This window comes from Gobio gobio (assembly GCF_949357685.1).
Source record: "Gobio gobio genome assembly, chromosome: 23".
Taxonomy (NCBI): Eukaryota; Metazoa; Chordata; class Actinopteri; order Cypriniformes; family Gobionidae; genus Gobio; species Gobio gobio.
This window is the reverse complement of record NC_137119.1, coordinates 12,594,319-12,609,902: the sequence shown is the minus strand read 5'-3', so window position 1 is coordinate 12,609,902 and position 15,584 is coordinate 12,594,319.

Genomic DNA, 15,584 nt, shown 5'->3' with positions numbered 1-15,584 from the left:
CTCTGCCTCACAGACAGTAAAAGGGGAACCACTGTTTAGGAGTACCCACCACAAATATTCCACCACTGACCCTTGCTCGATGAAGAGGAGACACATTGCTGTTTAGTCCATATTTTGTCAGTCGGTTCTTCTGTCTTTATTAGTGATGCAAAATACTCAAGGGATATCAGGAACAACATATGAGTAAAGCTAACTACATAAATCATAAATGAGACCTGAAAAGGGACTGTATAAAGGGAGTATAAATACAAGTCGAACATAATGAAAGACAGGTTCAAAAATTAAGTTACCATAGAAACAAATTAGGACATAATCAGTAACCTAGGAAACCAAAACTAAACAGAGCAGGGAAATAAAGGAAGCAAAACAGAATACCAAAATAAGAGTCCATAACCATGACAATAGGCAGTATTGAGCTGATTTCTTCCACACCAGTGGACATATAGATTCAGTAGTTTCTACCTGATCTGACCCTTAAAATTATTTTCATTGGTATAAAAAATATAGTCACTGTTATAGTAATATTAAAGTCAGCTTGAAATGTTCACAACACATTTTACTTTCGCAATGTGAAATATGCAACGACAAACATTGTATGCAAAAACCTTTGTATGCAAAACTAAAGTAGAATAGCAAAGCATGTTTCATGTTCTTCAGTTTTCCTCATTTCACTGAAAACCATCATTTTGCAGGTCTTCAGAGTGAGGCCAGGTCTGCTCACACAGCAGGAATTCCAGAGTGAACGCTAACAGTGGTGAATCCAGTCTGGGAGCCTATGTGTCAGCGTGAACTCTGCTTTTCCCTGTTCTTTAGTGAAGATGGAGGCAGCCGCAATCGTGCTCTCTATGGAGAATTCTGATGAACGCTCTGTTTGTGTTTGTATGCCACAAGCAGCCAGTGGGGAGGGATAGGAGTCTTTCAACAAATGCAAATGGAGGTCTATTCTTAAAGATGCACTGCCCACCTGAGCGTTCTGTTTTGGTTATGGGGATGATTTGATGTTTTTGCCCATATGCATTGATGCATTAAATAAGATTATAATTCACAATGAAACAGTTACATAATCATGCATGACTAGTTTAGTGTATTGTCCCTACATTAAAGACCAAATTGAAAAAAATTTATTATAATAATGAATTGTAACTGCCTTCTATTAAAGGATAAAAGGATTAAAATATTTCAGGTTAAATACAATATGTGTAACATTGAAGTGTTGTGGTTATACTTGCAAAACAAATAACCCCATAGACTTTCATTGTAGCCTAAGTGTGTTACAGTACATGTGATTTTACAAACTGAGAGAGGAGATGAAATTAGTCTTCTGCAGTAATTCGACAACATGTGTGCCAGTTTAATAGAGGTGAAGTTGTATTTAACCTGGAAAATTTGTTTTAAAGAAAAGACCTTCTGTGTAACCTTAAGATCTGTAAGAAGCATTGCATTCAATAACATGACATCAAAGTTTGCGTCTTCACAATCCTGTGTGTTTCCACAATCGGATGAAACAGGGCATGATTTTATTTTATCCATCATGAAATAATTTGATTTTTTAAAAGTGGACATTGAGCCAAGTATTTAGAGTTGCATTTTGATAAATAAAAAAAAATATATATATATATTATTCCCCTCAATTACATGCACCAATGAATTGTTCATAATAGGACAATGAATGTGATGGATGGATGGATGGATGGATGGATGGATGGGATGTGTGCGAAAGGCCGTACTATCATACTACTCTTACTGCATGGAATACTGCATAAATTGTAGTATTGTATTGTAAATTGTAATGCACGTTTCCAATGAAGTCAAATTAAGTCACCTTTTTTTATATAGCGTTTTATACAATACAGATTTCCAAGCAGGTTTACAGTGAAGCTCAATGCTTCAACAGAGCTCTAAAAAGAAAATAGAGTCATTGTTCAGCTGAAGTCTGTGTTGATTCAAATCAGTTCAATAACTGTGTAAAGTTCATCGATTAAAAAAAGAGTTCAATTTGAATATAAAGCATTTTTGTTTAGAAGTACGATCAATTGAACCCTTTGTAAATTAATGAAATAAAAAAACGGAGAAAAAAGTGTCCCAAAATAAGCAATAGTATAGATTTATGATCTATGCACCATCCGTATCCATAGTAGTTCATTTGCAGCGTGATAAGCTTATGGCCATAATTTTAGGACCACAGATATTGCCTTGGAACAGAACCATATATTAGCATATCCATCCATCCATCCATCTTCTTCCGCTTATCCGGGGCCGGGTCGCGGGGGCAGCAGTCTAAGCAGAGATGCCCAGACTTCCCTCTCCCTAGACACTTCCTCTAGCTCTTCCGGGGGGACACCGAGGCGTTCCAAGGCCAGCCGGGAGACATAATCCCTCCAGCGTGTCCTCGGTCTTCCCCGGGGCCTCCTCCCGGTTGGACATGCCCGAAACACCTTCCCGGGAAGGCGTTCAGGAGGCATCCGGAACAGATGCCCGAGCCACCTCAGCTGTCCCCTCTCGATGTGGAGGAGCAGCGGCTCTACTCCGAGTTCCTCCCGAGTGACTGAGCTTCTCACCCTATCTCTAAGGGAGCGCCCAGCCACCCTGCGGAGAAAGCTCATTTCGGCCGCCTGTATCCGGGATCTTGTCCTTTCGGTCATGACCCAAAGCTCATGACCATAGGTGAGAGTAGGAACGTAGATTGACCGGTAAATCGAGAGCTTCGCCTTACGGCTTAGCTCTTTCTTCACCACGACAGACCGGTACATCGACCGCATTACTGCAGAAGCTGCACCGATCCGTCTGTCAATCTCCCGTTCCATCCTCCCCTCACTCGTGAACAAGACCCCTAGATACTTAAACTCCTCCACTTGGGGCAGGAACTCTCCACCAACCTGGAGTGGGCAAGCCACCCTTTTCCGACTGAGGACCATGGCCTCGGATTTGGAGGTGCTGATCCTCATCCCAGCCGCTTCACACTCGGCTGCAAACCGTCCCAATGCATGCTGAAGGTCCTGGTTAGAAGGGGCCAACACGACAACGTCATCTGCAAAGAGCAGAGACGAAACCGTGTGGTCCCCAAACCTGACACCCTCCGGCCCCTGGCTGCGCCTAGAAATTCTGTCCATAAAAATTATGAACAGAACCGGCGACAAAGGGCAGCCCTGCCGGAGTCCAACATGCACCGGGAACAAGTCTGACTTACTGCCGGCAATGCGGACCAAACTCCTGCTTCGGTCATACAGGGACCGGACAGCCCTCAGCAAAGGACCCCGGACCCCATACTCCCAGAGCACCCTCCACAGGACGCCGCGAGGGACACAGTCGAATGCCTTCTCCAAATCCACAAAACAAATGTGGACTGGTTGGGCAAACTCCCATGAACCCTCCAGCACCCTGTAGAGGGTATAGAGCTGGTCCAGTGTTCCGCGACCAGGACGAAAACCACACTGTTCCTCCTGAATCCGAGGTTCCACTATCGGCCGTATTCTCCTCTCCAGTACCCTGGCATAGACTTTCCCGGGGAGGCTGAGAAGTGTGATCCCCCTATAGTTGGAACACACCCTCCGGTCCCCCTTCTTAAAAAGAGGGACCACCACCCCGGTCTGCCATCCCAGAGGCACTGTCCCCGACCGCCACGCGATGCTGCAGAGGCGTGTCAGCCAAGACAGCCCCACAACATCCAGAGACTTGAGGTACTCAGGGCGGATCTCATCCACCCCCGGTGCCTTGCCACCGAGGAGTTTCTTGACCACCTCGGTGACTTCAGCCCGGGTGATGGACGAGTCCTCCTCTGAGCCCCCAGCCTCTGCTTCCTCAATGGAAGACGTGACGGCGGGATTGAGGAGATCCTCGAAGTATTCCTTCCACCGTCCGACAACATCCCCAGTCGAGGTCAACAGCCGCCCATCGCCACTGTAAACAGCGTTGGTAGGGCACTGCTTCCCCCTCCTGAGGCGCCGGACGGTTTGCCAGAATCTCTTCGAGGCCAGCCGATAGTCTTTTTCCATGGCCTCACCGAACTCCTCCCAGGCCCGAGTTTTTGCCTCCACGACCACCCGGGCTGCAGTCCGTTTAGCCTGTCGGTACCTGTCAGCTGCCTCAGGAGTCCCACAAGCCAGCCAGGCCCGATAGGACTCCTTCTTCAGCTTGACGGCATCCCTTACTTCCGGTGTCCACCACCGGGTTCGGGGATTGCCGCCTCGACAGGCACCGGAGACCTTGCGTATTAGCATATAATTTTTTTTTATTATTATTCTGATTCTTATTTCCCCAACATGTAGGGCATAAACTACCATAAATATTAAGATAATTATTTGTGATGTTTTGGAAAACCCAGCTATAATTATTTATTTTTTACCTAATTGAAGTATTCTACGCAGTAAAAAAGTGGTGGGTGTTCCTGTAAATATCTATATTTTGCCTTATTGTCAATTAATGTCAATTTGATTCAAACATAATTGTGTTTTTGACAAATCAAACCAGTTAATTTACGTTACCACATTATGTTAACATTTTTTTCTGTGTATATTTTTTGTAGAAAAAAATAAAATAAAATCTTATTTTAAGTGAAAAGCGTGATTTACGTAATTTCACAGAATCAATTAATTTTACACCAACAAACAACATTTTAATGAGTTAGATCAAAACCGTTCGTGAGGACAGTCAAAAGGTAGAACATTTTAACTCAGGTTTGCACATAAAAAAGAATGGTAGGCACATTTCTAAGGAAACAACCTGGACAGCTGTGCGGAAATAATATTCAATGTTTGTAATATTCAATGTCATGTGACAACACTGTTACATGACAATACTACTCTGAAACATTATTTGTTTATTTCACACACTATTCTTTAAAAAAAAATGCAGGCAGTACTGTGTACTGGCAGTACGGTGGGTGGATGGATGGATGAATAGATGGACGGACGGACGGATGGATGGATGGATGGATGGATGGATGGATGGATATTCTAGAAAGTGTCTGGATCCAGGGGAACTTAAAGAGCAAAATGGTCCTGCGGAGCTCCTCTGTAGTTCAAGAGAGAGCTGTTCCAATGCAATGCAGCAGTAGGACTGAGTAAAGTGCAGGGCAGGCTTTCTACAATACATCAAAGCCTTTAAAAGAGACTGATTGATTAAAAGAGAGAGTGGGTGGCACTCCTCTCCAAGGCTTTCTGAAAATGGGCTTTCAGATGAGACGTACTCCATAGCACCACAGATAAATATTTGCCTTTATGAAGGTATTAGAGGAAATGCACATTTCAATGGCTTGTCTTCTTATAATTAAGGTTTTATGACAAGTCTCTCTGGAATGCTTGATTTCGAGCATCTGTTTTACTGACCGTTTTCCTAGACATGAGATATCCCTTAAAACTATTTTGTATGTTTTCCGTATCACTCCAAAGTCTCTTTCTTGAGACAAAATAATCTCAACTCAAATCAGAATTGAATTAATAAATGTATTTAATTTTTGTTTTTTCTTTTTTTTGTTAAAGCCATTGGGGTCCTAATCACCCCCAAATAAATTTGCAAATATGTCCATATAGATATAACTGATATAAGATGGATGGATCTAGTCTCCATGAGATCTTGTCTCACTGTGAAAATGTTGCTACAATCTACAGGTGTGTGGTCTTGCGGTCCGGTCAAATCTACTGTGTGCATTCGGAGGATTATAATGCTAAAAATGGGTTGAAATTTCCCTTATGTCTGTTGTCTCCCACAGTTTTAAAATCGATTTAAGATTTGAAAATCGTCTAGTGTGTCCCAGGCCTAACCTGAATTTATTACCTGCAAATATTACCTCCTCCGATTCCCAAGTTCCTGTCTCTGTGCTCCTGTGTCTATTCCTCTTCTCCAGCATTCCCCCCAGCGTTTCCTCAATACCTGTAATACAAAGACTGATTACTATTCAGCCTGCTAAACGGCAACTTAAAGATGTGTGGGGATTTACTCACCTGTTGATTCACTATCACTATCTTCCCTTGCCAATCATAAGAACTGAAGTTTAATACCTGCCTTAATCTTCGCTGTGTTATCATTACTCACCTGTTTTAGGAATTTGCTCTAAGCACTGTTATTACTTATCCATCTTTCTCAAGTCTGCTATATCTTGACATTTGGTACCTTGCTAGAACTGGGTTGGAACCCCTTTAGCTGCCAGAACTGCCTACACTTTTTTTGCTTATACAAATGTAGGTCTATATATATATATATTATTAGTGTTATATATTAGTGCTGACAAAATGAGCGTTAATGCATGTGATTAAATTTTTTTAGTTTAATGTTTTAAAAAATATTTAACGCAATTAACACAGCATCCTTTTTTCTCTCTCATCCTTGGGCTAGCGTTACATTATACACTGATCAGGCATAACATTATGACCACCAAAGCATCACACTGCTTCCACCAGCTTGCCTTCTTCCCATTGTGCATCCTGGTGCTATGTGTTCCCCAGGTAAGCGCCGCACATACACCCGCCCATCCACTTGATGTAAAAGAAAACGTGATTCATCAGACAGGCCACCTTGGTCCAGGGTCCAGTTCTGATGTTCACATGCCCACTGTTGGCACTTTTGGCAGTAGACGGGTCAGCATGGGCAGCCCCATACACAACAAACTGCGATGCACTGTGTATTCTGACACCTTTCTATCAGAACCAGCATTAACTTCTTGAGCAATTTGAGCTACAGTAGCTTGTCTGTTTGATCGGACCACACGGGCCAGCCTTCACTCCCCACGTGCATCAATGAGCCATGACACTGTCGCCGGTTCACCACTGTTCCTTCCCTGGACCACTTTTGATAGTTTTGCAGTTTTGGAGATGCACAGACCCAGTCGTCTAGCCATCACAATTTGACCCTTGTCAAACTCTCTCAAATCCTTATGCTTGCTCATTTTTCCTGCTTCTAACACATCAACTTTGAGGACAAAATGTTCACTTGCTGCCTAATATATCCCACCCACTAACAGGTCCCGTGATGAAGAGATAATCATTGTTAAAAACCATTCAAGTGCGACAAGACAAAAGAGAATGCATTGTCTGTGAATGTCCAGATACACACACAACGCACAGAGATATGTCCGCCAGTATCATGCGCACAGACAGCGCACCAGAATCGAGTTCTCTTTCACGCTTGAATAAACAATCTCACACAGAATTATACCAAAATGCCCGTTTCGTAGAGTATTCTCATAAGAGCAGTCTTAAATATGACATTTATTATAATGGGTTTTAAGATCGACGATAAGGGTCGAGTTCACTTAAATTAAAAGTGGTTATTTTTTAAAGCCTAATAAATGTTGAAATTGATATAGCTTTCAATTATACTGTAATGTTGAATGTCTATCATCAATTTTTTTTTTAATTAATAATTTCATAGAGACATCAGTACTAGTATTAGTATCAGTGATACTGGCCTTCATTCATAAAAAAATGCCATTAAAAAAATATTTAAATTTTTAAAGTGTTTCTACATTCATTTGGAGAGTAACTGGGGATGTATTACAATATAAAAATATGATATACTCTGATGTTTTCATCACAATTAATCTTGATTAATTACAGAAAAAAATTGGATTTAATTAGTAGGTTTTTTTAATCGATTGACAGCACTATTATATATAATTTAGTCAAAAAAAAATCTTTCTGATGTATTTTTGGCCTTCAGAGGTTTTCATTATGGAGCAATCACGGGTGTACTTTGAAATGCAATTAATATCAAATGTCCTTTTTGTTATTAAAATGAGCTACAAATGGAATTGTGCGTTCTCATGTCATGCTGTACTTTTATTGTCTGTGACTGAGCTGTGATGCGGCCACTGAGTCTGACTCATTTGCAATTGCACATGCTCTCGTTTGTCATCTGAAGGCTCCAATTCCACATCAAATCTTTTTCCACTGCACAAAAAAAGAGGAAAAACTATTTCCCCTATGCCCCCAACCCTCACCCCCATTTCTAGTTTATGCCTGATTCATATTTGGATAATATTTCACCCAGCTGTGAGGACATTACAGGGGAGATATGAGATCCTTTGGTTTATATTATCAGAATAATTTCCGTAAAATTGCAAGATTCCCACCCAACCATAGCAAACATTATTTCATAAGTTAAGAATAATTTGAAGTTAATAATATAAAAGCACATATACAATTTAGAGATTCTTACACATTACAGAAAGCAAGTATGTGCATTACAGTGCTTCTCATGAGGAAAGCGTGTTTCTACATGTAACATCTCAATGTTGTGAGGAAACAGAGAGAATTACTGATTTATCAAACAGCAGATGTGTTTTAGATTGTAATAATGTGCATCTGTGCCATCCTGTAGTCTTAAATTCTTAAAAACATTGCTTTGCCATCTTTGAATTACCGGGTATTATCTGTTAGAACATTCTTATCTATATTAACCCTATGGTACGCTGTTGCCCACAGGCAACATAGTCTTTCAAACACAGCGCAAGCCTTACTATGGAACGCAGAGAGTGTCCGACTTCAAGTCTCCGTTTGCAGCTCTCGCCGATCGGGGTTGCATCCAGCCGCAGCCAATGTCGAACACAACTAAAGACAGAGCCATGTGGTCAGACACAAGACAAACTAAGAAACATTGAACACAGGACCCTGACAATTTATTTATTTGTCTGTTTAGTTATTTTCAAGAAATCCTTATTAGGTGCATGGCACCAGATATGGGCCTCCATGCCCATATCTTATAGGCATGTTACCGTTTATGATATGAGTGGAGGATGTTGGGCGCCCACATCAACGTTTTTTTCAGGGGGCCCAGAATTCCCTAGCCACGGCCCTGCTTGTGTTCCACGGTGGTGCAATGTTGCCTGAGAGCAACAGCTGAATTTGAAATGTTACTTTTTATTAAATACTAAAAACTGGATAAATGTGTTTGTTCAAGTGTCTGGTTAAAGAAATTGATCTTTCCAATAAATATATTTCATTTTTCTCCATGAAAATGTCAAATGTTTCAATTTGTCCGTTGTGGTACAATGTTGCAACAAATTTTAAATTAATAAATAAATAAACAAACAAAACAATTTATTTATATTGTTATAGTGTCCAATTTAAAGCAGGAAAAACACCACAAATAATTAGTTCCTCATTGATATCATATTGCGTACCATATTTCATTGTGGAAATCAAGATAGGACGTTGTGTAATTGATGCTTTGTAACAATTGTTAATTTTAGGATAATGTTTTCCTGAAAAATGCTATCATCAGCTCTCTCCTTCATACATTTGTTTTCTCCTAAACAGCAATGAGATCAAATGGAAAGCAAACTAGGCTTTTCCTGCATTTCACATGATTCTCCAAACCCAGGTAATCTCACATGTATCTCTTGTAGTTTCAATATGGGAAGGCCACTCAGAGGAAAAGTATCACTCATAGATGACTCTTTTATTGCTTAATAGAATTGATCAAGAGAAGTCCAGAGTCATATGTGATTTAAGTAATGGTAACAGTTATGGTCAGTTTTTGGTTTGATTTTCATTTTGATTCAGATCCTGTTTGCCTGCCTTAGTTATGTAGTTAGATACCTTTGTTTAAATAAACAAAACTATTTTGACATTCTTCATCAACCTTCTTCATCTTCAGGCCCATAACGTGACAGTACTGTAATATAATTAAGCTATAATATAATGGAACTAATAGAGCAATAACTTGATTAACCTTTTCACACATCATGATGCAAAATGTTAAAGTTTATTTATTTGGTATATTTTGGGTCAAAAAGTGTTTGGTTGCTTCAAGGTTTGTTACCCTATATTGCATTGCATTAGTAGCAAAAATTAGTTAAACTACTCTATTTAATATGCCTTAATAAATACTATTATTAAGGTATTTTTCTCATTAAAAAAACAAATCTAAGATTTAAGTCTCAGTTTGCTCCCCATTTCCTTTCTAGGAGAAACATTTCTGTAAAATATATATTTTTCTTTACTATGTGTCAGTCCTGTGAATTTTTATTGATGGTTTGTTGAATCCTCTTGCGTTTACCTGTCAAATGTTGAGCTATCATTGTTATTGTCAAGTTTGTGTAACTGTGAAACCATTAAAATCTCTCTATTTCTTTTCTCACTCTTGCTTTGTCTGTATTTGCCACACATACAGTAGAGCACACAAACACACAGTTTGACATGTGCCGTGGGACTAGAGGTTTCCCAGGCCCCAGCTTTACAAATGGCTGAAGATTAATTGGCATTTTAAAGGTTGCTGTGGTTTGAGACGTGCCCACACAACAGCTTGCTCAAGGAATTCTCCAACATCTGTTCTTGAATCAATGAGTAAGCTCCTTATTAAGAGATGCAGGTTGAGATCACCGCCCATCTGTTTGGAAGCGAGCGTCTCTCCTGCACACACACAGCCTGACTGCTTTACTCATACATATGTTGCACAGCTCACTGTAAGTTTTCTCTCTCTCACGAGTGTGCGAAACACATGATGTCTGACACATTACTGACATGTCTGCTGAAAGCACACGGGTCTGGACTATGATCAAGCATGTTGATGGGAGGCTGGGACGCCCTCAGGCAGAAACTGTCACCAACAACTATATCAAAACCTCGCACAAATATGACAACCTGTATTTTTATTCGACCTGAAAGTCACCATGAAATCAAAATGGACAAATCTTGTTGCTGTTTTTTATGGAATATTGCAGTATTTATTATAAATGATTTATGTATGCACAACAGTTTTTTTTTTTATTCATGGGCCCTTGTAATCTTTAAACAAAATAACTTCCCCTGCATCTTGCAACATCTCTTCTCTGAAGTGTTTTTTGGCACTAGGGCAGGACAACTTGTCACTCACATCAGACCTCAGAAATAGAATGCAAGATGCGGATTCCGGTAGTAAAAAACTCCTTTCATTTTCTCAAAAGGGAACTTGATTTTTAATGATAACTTATAAATCTTTAAAGACAGCCCTACTGTGCGCTTTATGGTTGTTAATCAATGGTATTTGCTCCTGCTGAAGCTGTCAGCCCGTCTTATTTCAACATAGTTTTAAAACAATCATGTTCAACACTGGAATTCGAATTGAAAGCTCCATTACCCATTATGCTGTATAGGAAATTCCACCAATCAGAGAGTCACAACAAGCAAAACACAGAGCTCTTTATCTCCGCCCACTACAATGAATCACTGCGAATATCAAGTCGGTCTTATATACATTATTTTCAACATGTTCTCACACCCAACTCATCACATATTGACGCTTGGTCAGGACCTTTCAGTGTCACTTTTTAACGCACAGGGTACCCCTTTAGTGTCATTTTCCGACACGCAGGGTACTCCATTGATTTCACTGAGAAACCTTTGGCATCATCCACAAACATGTTGGGCATGGGAATGTTATCGTCATGATGAAATTATATATTGGGTTATGATTTTGCCATTATGACATGTTGGAGTGTGTTTCTCAATTTAATCAGCCAGCATAATTTTATTCACATTTATTTTCTTTTTTTATTTACGCTATTTAGGCACGTTTGAACACACAACCCAACCCCATCCCTAAACCTACATATTTCTGTATTATATGATATAAAACACAGGATATAACAGGCAGATACGACTGCAGGCACTATTTATTCAAAAAGTACCGTCTCCATCTGCCAAAGATCATGCACACATTCAAAAATTGCTGCCAGAAGAAACGTTACGTCAGATTTCATAGTTTCAATTGCATTGGCTCTCTTATGTAACGTGACCAGTTGCGTCATTACATCAGATATGGGTGTGTACGTCCACGAAGCGACAGGATCATCATTTCAGCGATTAAACCTTTAAAATCAACTCTCTTCACATGAAGATATCGTATGATTTCAGAAGACTTGGAATGCTACATGAGTTAATACTTTTATACTGTTTTTGGTCAGTTTTTTACCTGTGACTGTACTTTTATTTGCTTGTTAACGTTGTGTGTTTTATATTGTTGAGAAGTGGGTAGGTTTAGGGGTAAGTTGCTCCAAAATTTAAAAGTAGCCTATACATATTTATAAAATCATGTCTGCTTTTACAAATGAAAATAATTGAATGCGTCTTGTTCTGATGCATTGGGCAAAGAACTGAAATCAATGGAGTACCCTGTGCTTTAAAAAATGACGCTGAGGGGTCCTGCCCAAGCGATATGTAACGAATTGGGAGTGAGAATGAGTTATTTTATAAAATTATTTTATACTCATTATTTTATAAAATAATTTTAATATAAAATATTATTGATTATAAATATTTAATATAAAAACAGGGCATTTATGCTATATGTTGCTTTGCAGTTTGCTCGGGTATTTGTTTACTTGCCTCAAATGAACCCATCCTCAATATTCCGATTTCTATAGATTGGGTCCCTCTTTTAAAAGTCCCATGACATGGATTTTTATTTTGTTTCCTGAGGTGTACTTATATTGTTAGTATCGTTTTAGTAATTGTTAGTAGCATTGTGAGGCTTTGCCTTTGCATGTGCTGCGATCCCGCCGGGCGCTCTTTGAGGAGGGCGTCCCGGTTCGTGCTCCCCGCGGCTCGGGTCCCGCTATGGCTGAGGCTCAGCGGCGGCTTGAGACGTGGGGTTCGCAAATGGATCTGTCGGGTGGGTTTGAGACGGGCCCCGCCCTATCTCAGCCTTCTCCTGTCAGATCCGCGGCTGCTTCTCTGGGTTCGGGAGACCGCGCTGCGGTTTCTCCCTCCCAGATGGCAGCCTCGGTGCTGCAGCTGTCATCCTCCGAGGAGGTTGATGTCTGCAGTATCGAGCCGGGGATTGAAGATTCGCCAGATACTTATGTCCACAGAGCTGCCCTGTGGAGGAGATCTGAACAGTTGTTTGTGTGTTACGGGTCACCCTCGAGAGGGGGACCTGTTTCTAAGCAGAGAATGAGCAAGTGGGTGGTTGAGGCCATTTCACTTGCTTAAGTGGCGGCCGGGCAGCCTTCTCTTTTGGCTGTCCGGGCCCACTCTACTAGGAGTATGGCGGCCTCTCAGGCTCTTTTGGCAGGGGCTTCCCTGCAGGATGTTTGTGATGCGGCGGGTTGGTCCTCGCCGCTCACTTTCGTCAGGTTCTATGAGCTAGATATTAACACTACTCCGGGGGCTCGCTTCCTGAGTACACAGGCGGGCATCCAGCTCCTATGGGGGCGTGGTTAGTCTCATTCCCAAAGCGGTGACGCAGCTCGAGTTCCCATGAAGGGGAACGTCTTGGTTACATCTGTAACCTTAGTTCCCTGAGTAGGGAACGAGACGCTGCGTCACCCTGCCATACTCCCTGCATGCCGCGAGTGCCTTGCTTCATCCTTTTACAGAAGCTGTGGGCGTGTGTTTCCGGGGATGCTTTATACTTTCCGGTCGATGACGTCACCCATCTATGACGTTCCGTCTCTCTGTTGGACTGATGACATACGTGCTTCACGACGCAATCACGCAGGGGCGTTCCCAAAGCGGTGACGCAACGTCTCGTTCCCTACTCAGGGAACTAAGGTTACAGACGTAACCGAGACGTTTTGTGATTGGCTGACATCTTTGCATTTGAAATGTGTATTACATGTGGAGCCCCTCTCGAATACTTTTACTACATTTTTTTTACTAGTACAGCTGTCGAGATTAACGAATCGTGAAAGTGTTGATAAGAGCATTATATTTAGTTCCCTTTGTAATTAGATTTTTTTGTTTGGCTCGCGTCCCATTCAATTACATGGAGAGGACATGGTTTATGACCAATACTGCAGCCAGCCACCAGGGGCAATCGAAATGCTTTGGCTTCACTTTCCAGGACTTGTGCGGCACACTTTTACATGCATATTGACTGAACATGTAATATGCATGTGCATGATTTAAAAAAAAAGTGACACTGAGGGGTCCTGACCAAGCTATATGTGACGAATTGGAAGTGAGAATTTGTTATTTTATAAAACTATTTTCATATAAAATATTATTGAATATAAATATTTAATATAACAACAGGGCATTTATGCTTTATGTTGCTTTGCAGTTTGCTCGGGTGGTTATTTACTTGCCTCAAATGAACACATCCTCAATATTCCGATTTGTATAGATTGGGTCCCTCTTTTAAAGGTCCCATGACATGGATTTTTATTTTGTTTCCTGAGGTGTACTTATATTGTTAGTATAATTTTTACATCATAAAATGTCATAATTTAGAAGATAAAAGGCATTTTTCTATCCTGATATTAGCCCTCTGGCTTAAACGCTCTGTTCGAAGGGGCGTGTCTGCTGTGAGACTGCAGTGAAAACACCCACTTTTGTGATTGGCTGACATCTTTGCATTTGAAATGCGTATTACATGTGGAGCCACTCTAGAATACTTTTACTAAATTCTTTTTACTATTACAGCTGTTGAGATTAACGAATCGTGAAAGTGTTGATAAGAGCATTATATTTAGTTCCCTTTGTAATTAGATTTTTTTGTTTGGCTTGCGTCCCATTCAATTACATGGAGAGGACGGGGTTTATGACCAATACTGCAGCCAGCCACCAGGGGCAATCGAAATGCTTTGGCTTCACTTTCCAGGACTTGTGCAGCACACTTTTACATGCCCATTGACTGAACACGTAATATGTATGCGCATGATTTCACAATTTTCACAAATTTGCATTTCAAAAAGCTTGGCCCTTAGTCATTTAGTTGAAAATTTGTGTATATCCAATTGAAATCCCATCATATGAATAGCAAATGTGACTTTTACAAATCCGATTTTAGCAACAGTACATTTATATGTGGTTTGAAATCCTATTCAAATCGCATTTCTAGAAATCCGTTACAGTCTGATCGGATTTTGTGTGGTTTATGTGACTTTCCCCTGCATGCCACGTACAATGTAAAGACATTGTTATAGGAAACATGCTGAAAGTCACTGCAGAAAAAGGTTGTGTTGTTGCAAAGTGCTGGAGGGGCAGTAAATGACAATTGAACAGAGACATGTTTTGCACAGATTTAAAGCCACTCATACCAGCCTCATACGGTTCTGCCACTGCCTCAAGACGCATGTTGTAAATAAGACAACATCTCTACTGCAAACCCCTACATGTTGCGGTTGTTGTTGTTTTTTGCATATGCCTACCAACGCAACGTCATTTCCATAGAAACCAGTGCAGATATTCCTGAAAAATAAAAAGAGCTGCATGGACACACATATCGGATCTGAACAGTTGCGATACACAGTTTGGATGTCAATAATTTTAGATATATTCAGAATAATCAGATTTGGAATGACAGTGTGAACGTAGCCTTAAATTCCCCTTAGTCATGGTTTTCATTTTCTCTGTTATGCCTTATTAGTTCTAGTCTTTCATTAGTTGCCATAGTCCCCAGTTAGTCCTCACCTGTTCCCAGTTCTGTTGATCATCATCCTTCTGTGAACTTAAACCTCCTCAGTTCATTGTCTTTTATTAATGTTGTGTTCTCTTGTGTAGATTTTCCGTTCCCTGTGTTAATTAAAAGTTATACTATCGTTCTTTCTGCGTCACGCATCTTTTTTTCGGAATTTGACTATACAAGCAACCCCTGACATAACCATTATTTTGAAGCAGCTTGACATAACTTCAGCTACAGATGGAAAATGGTTCTCTAAAATGATT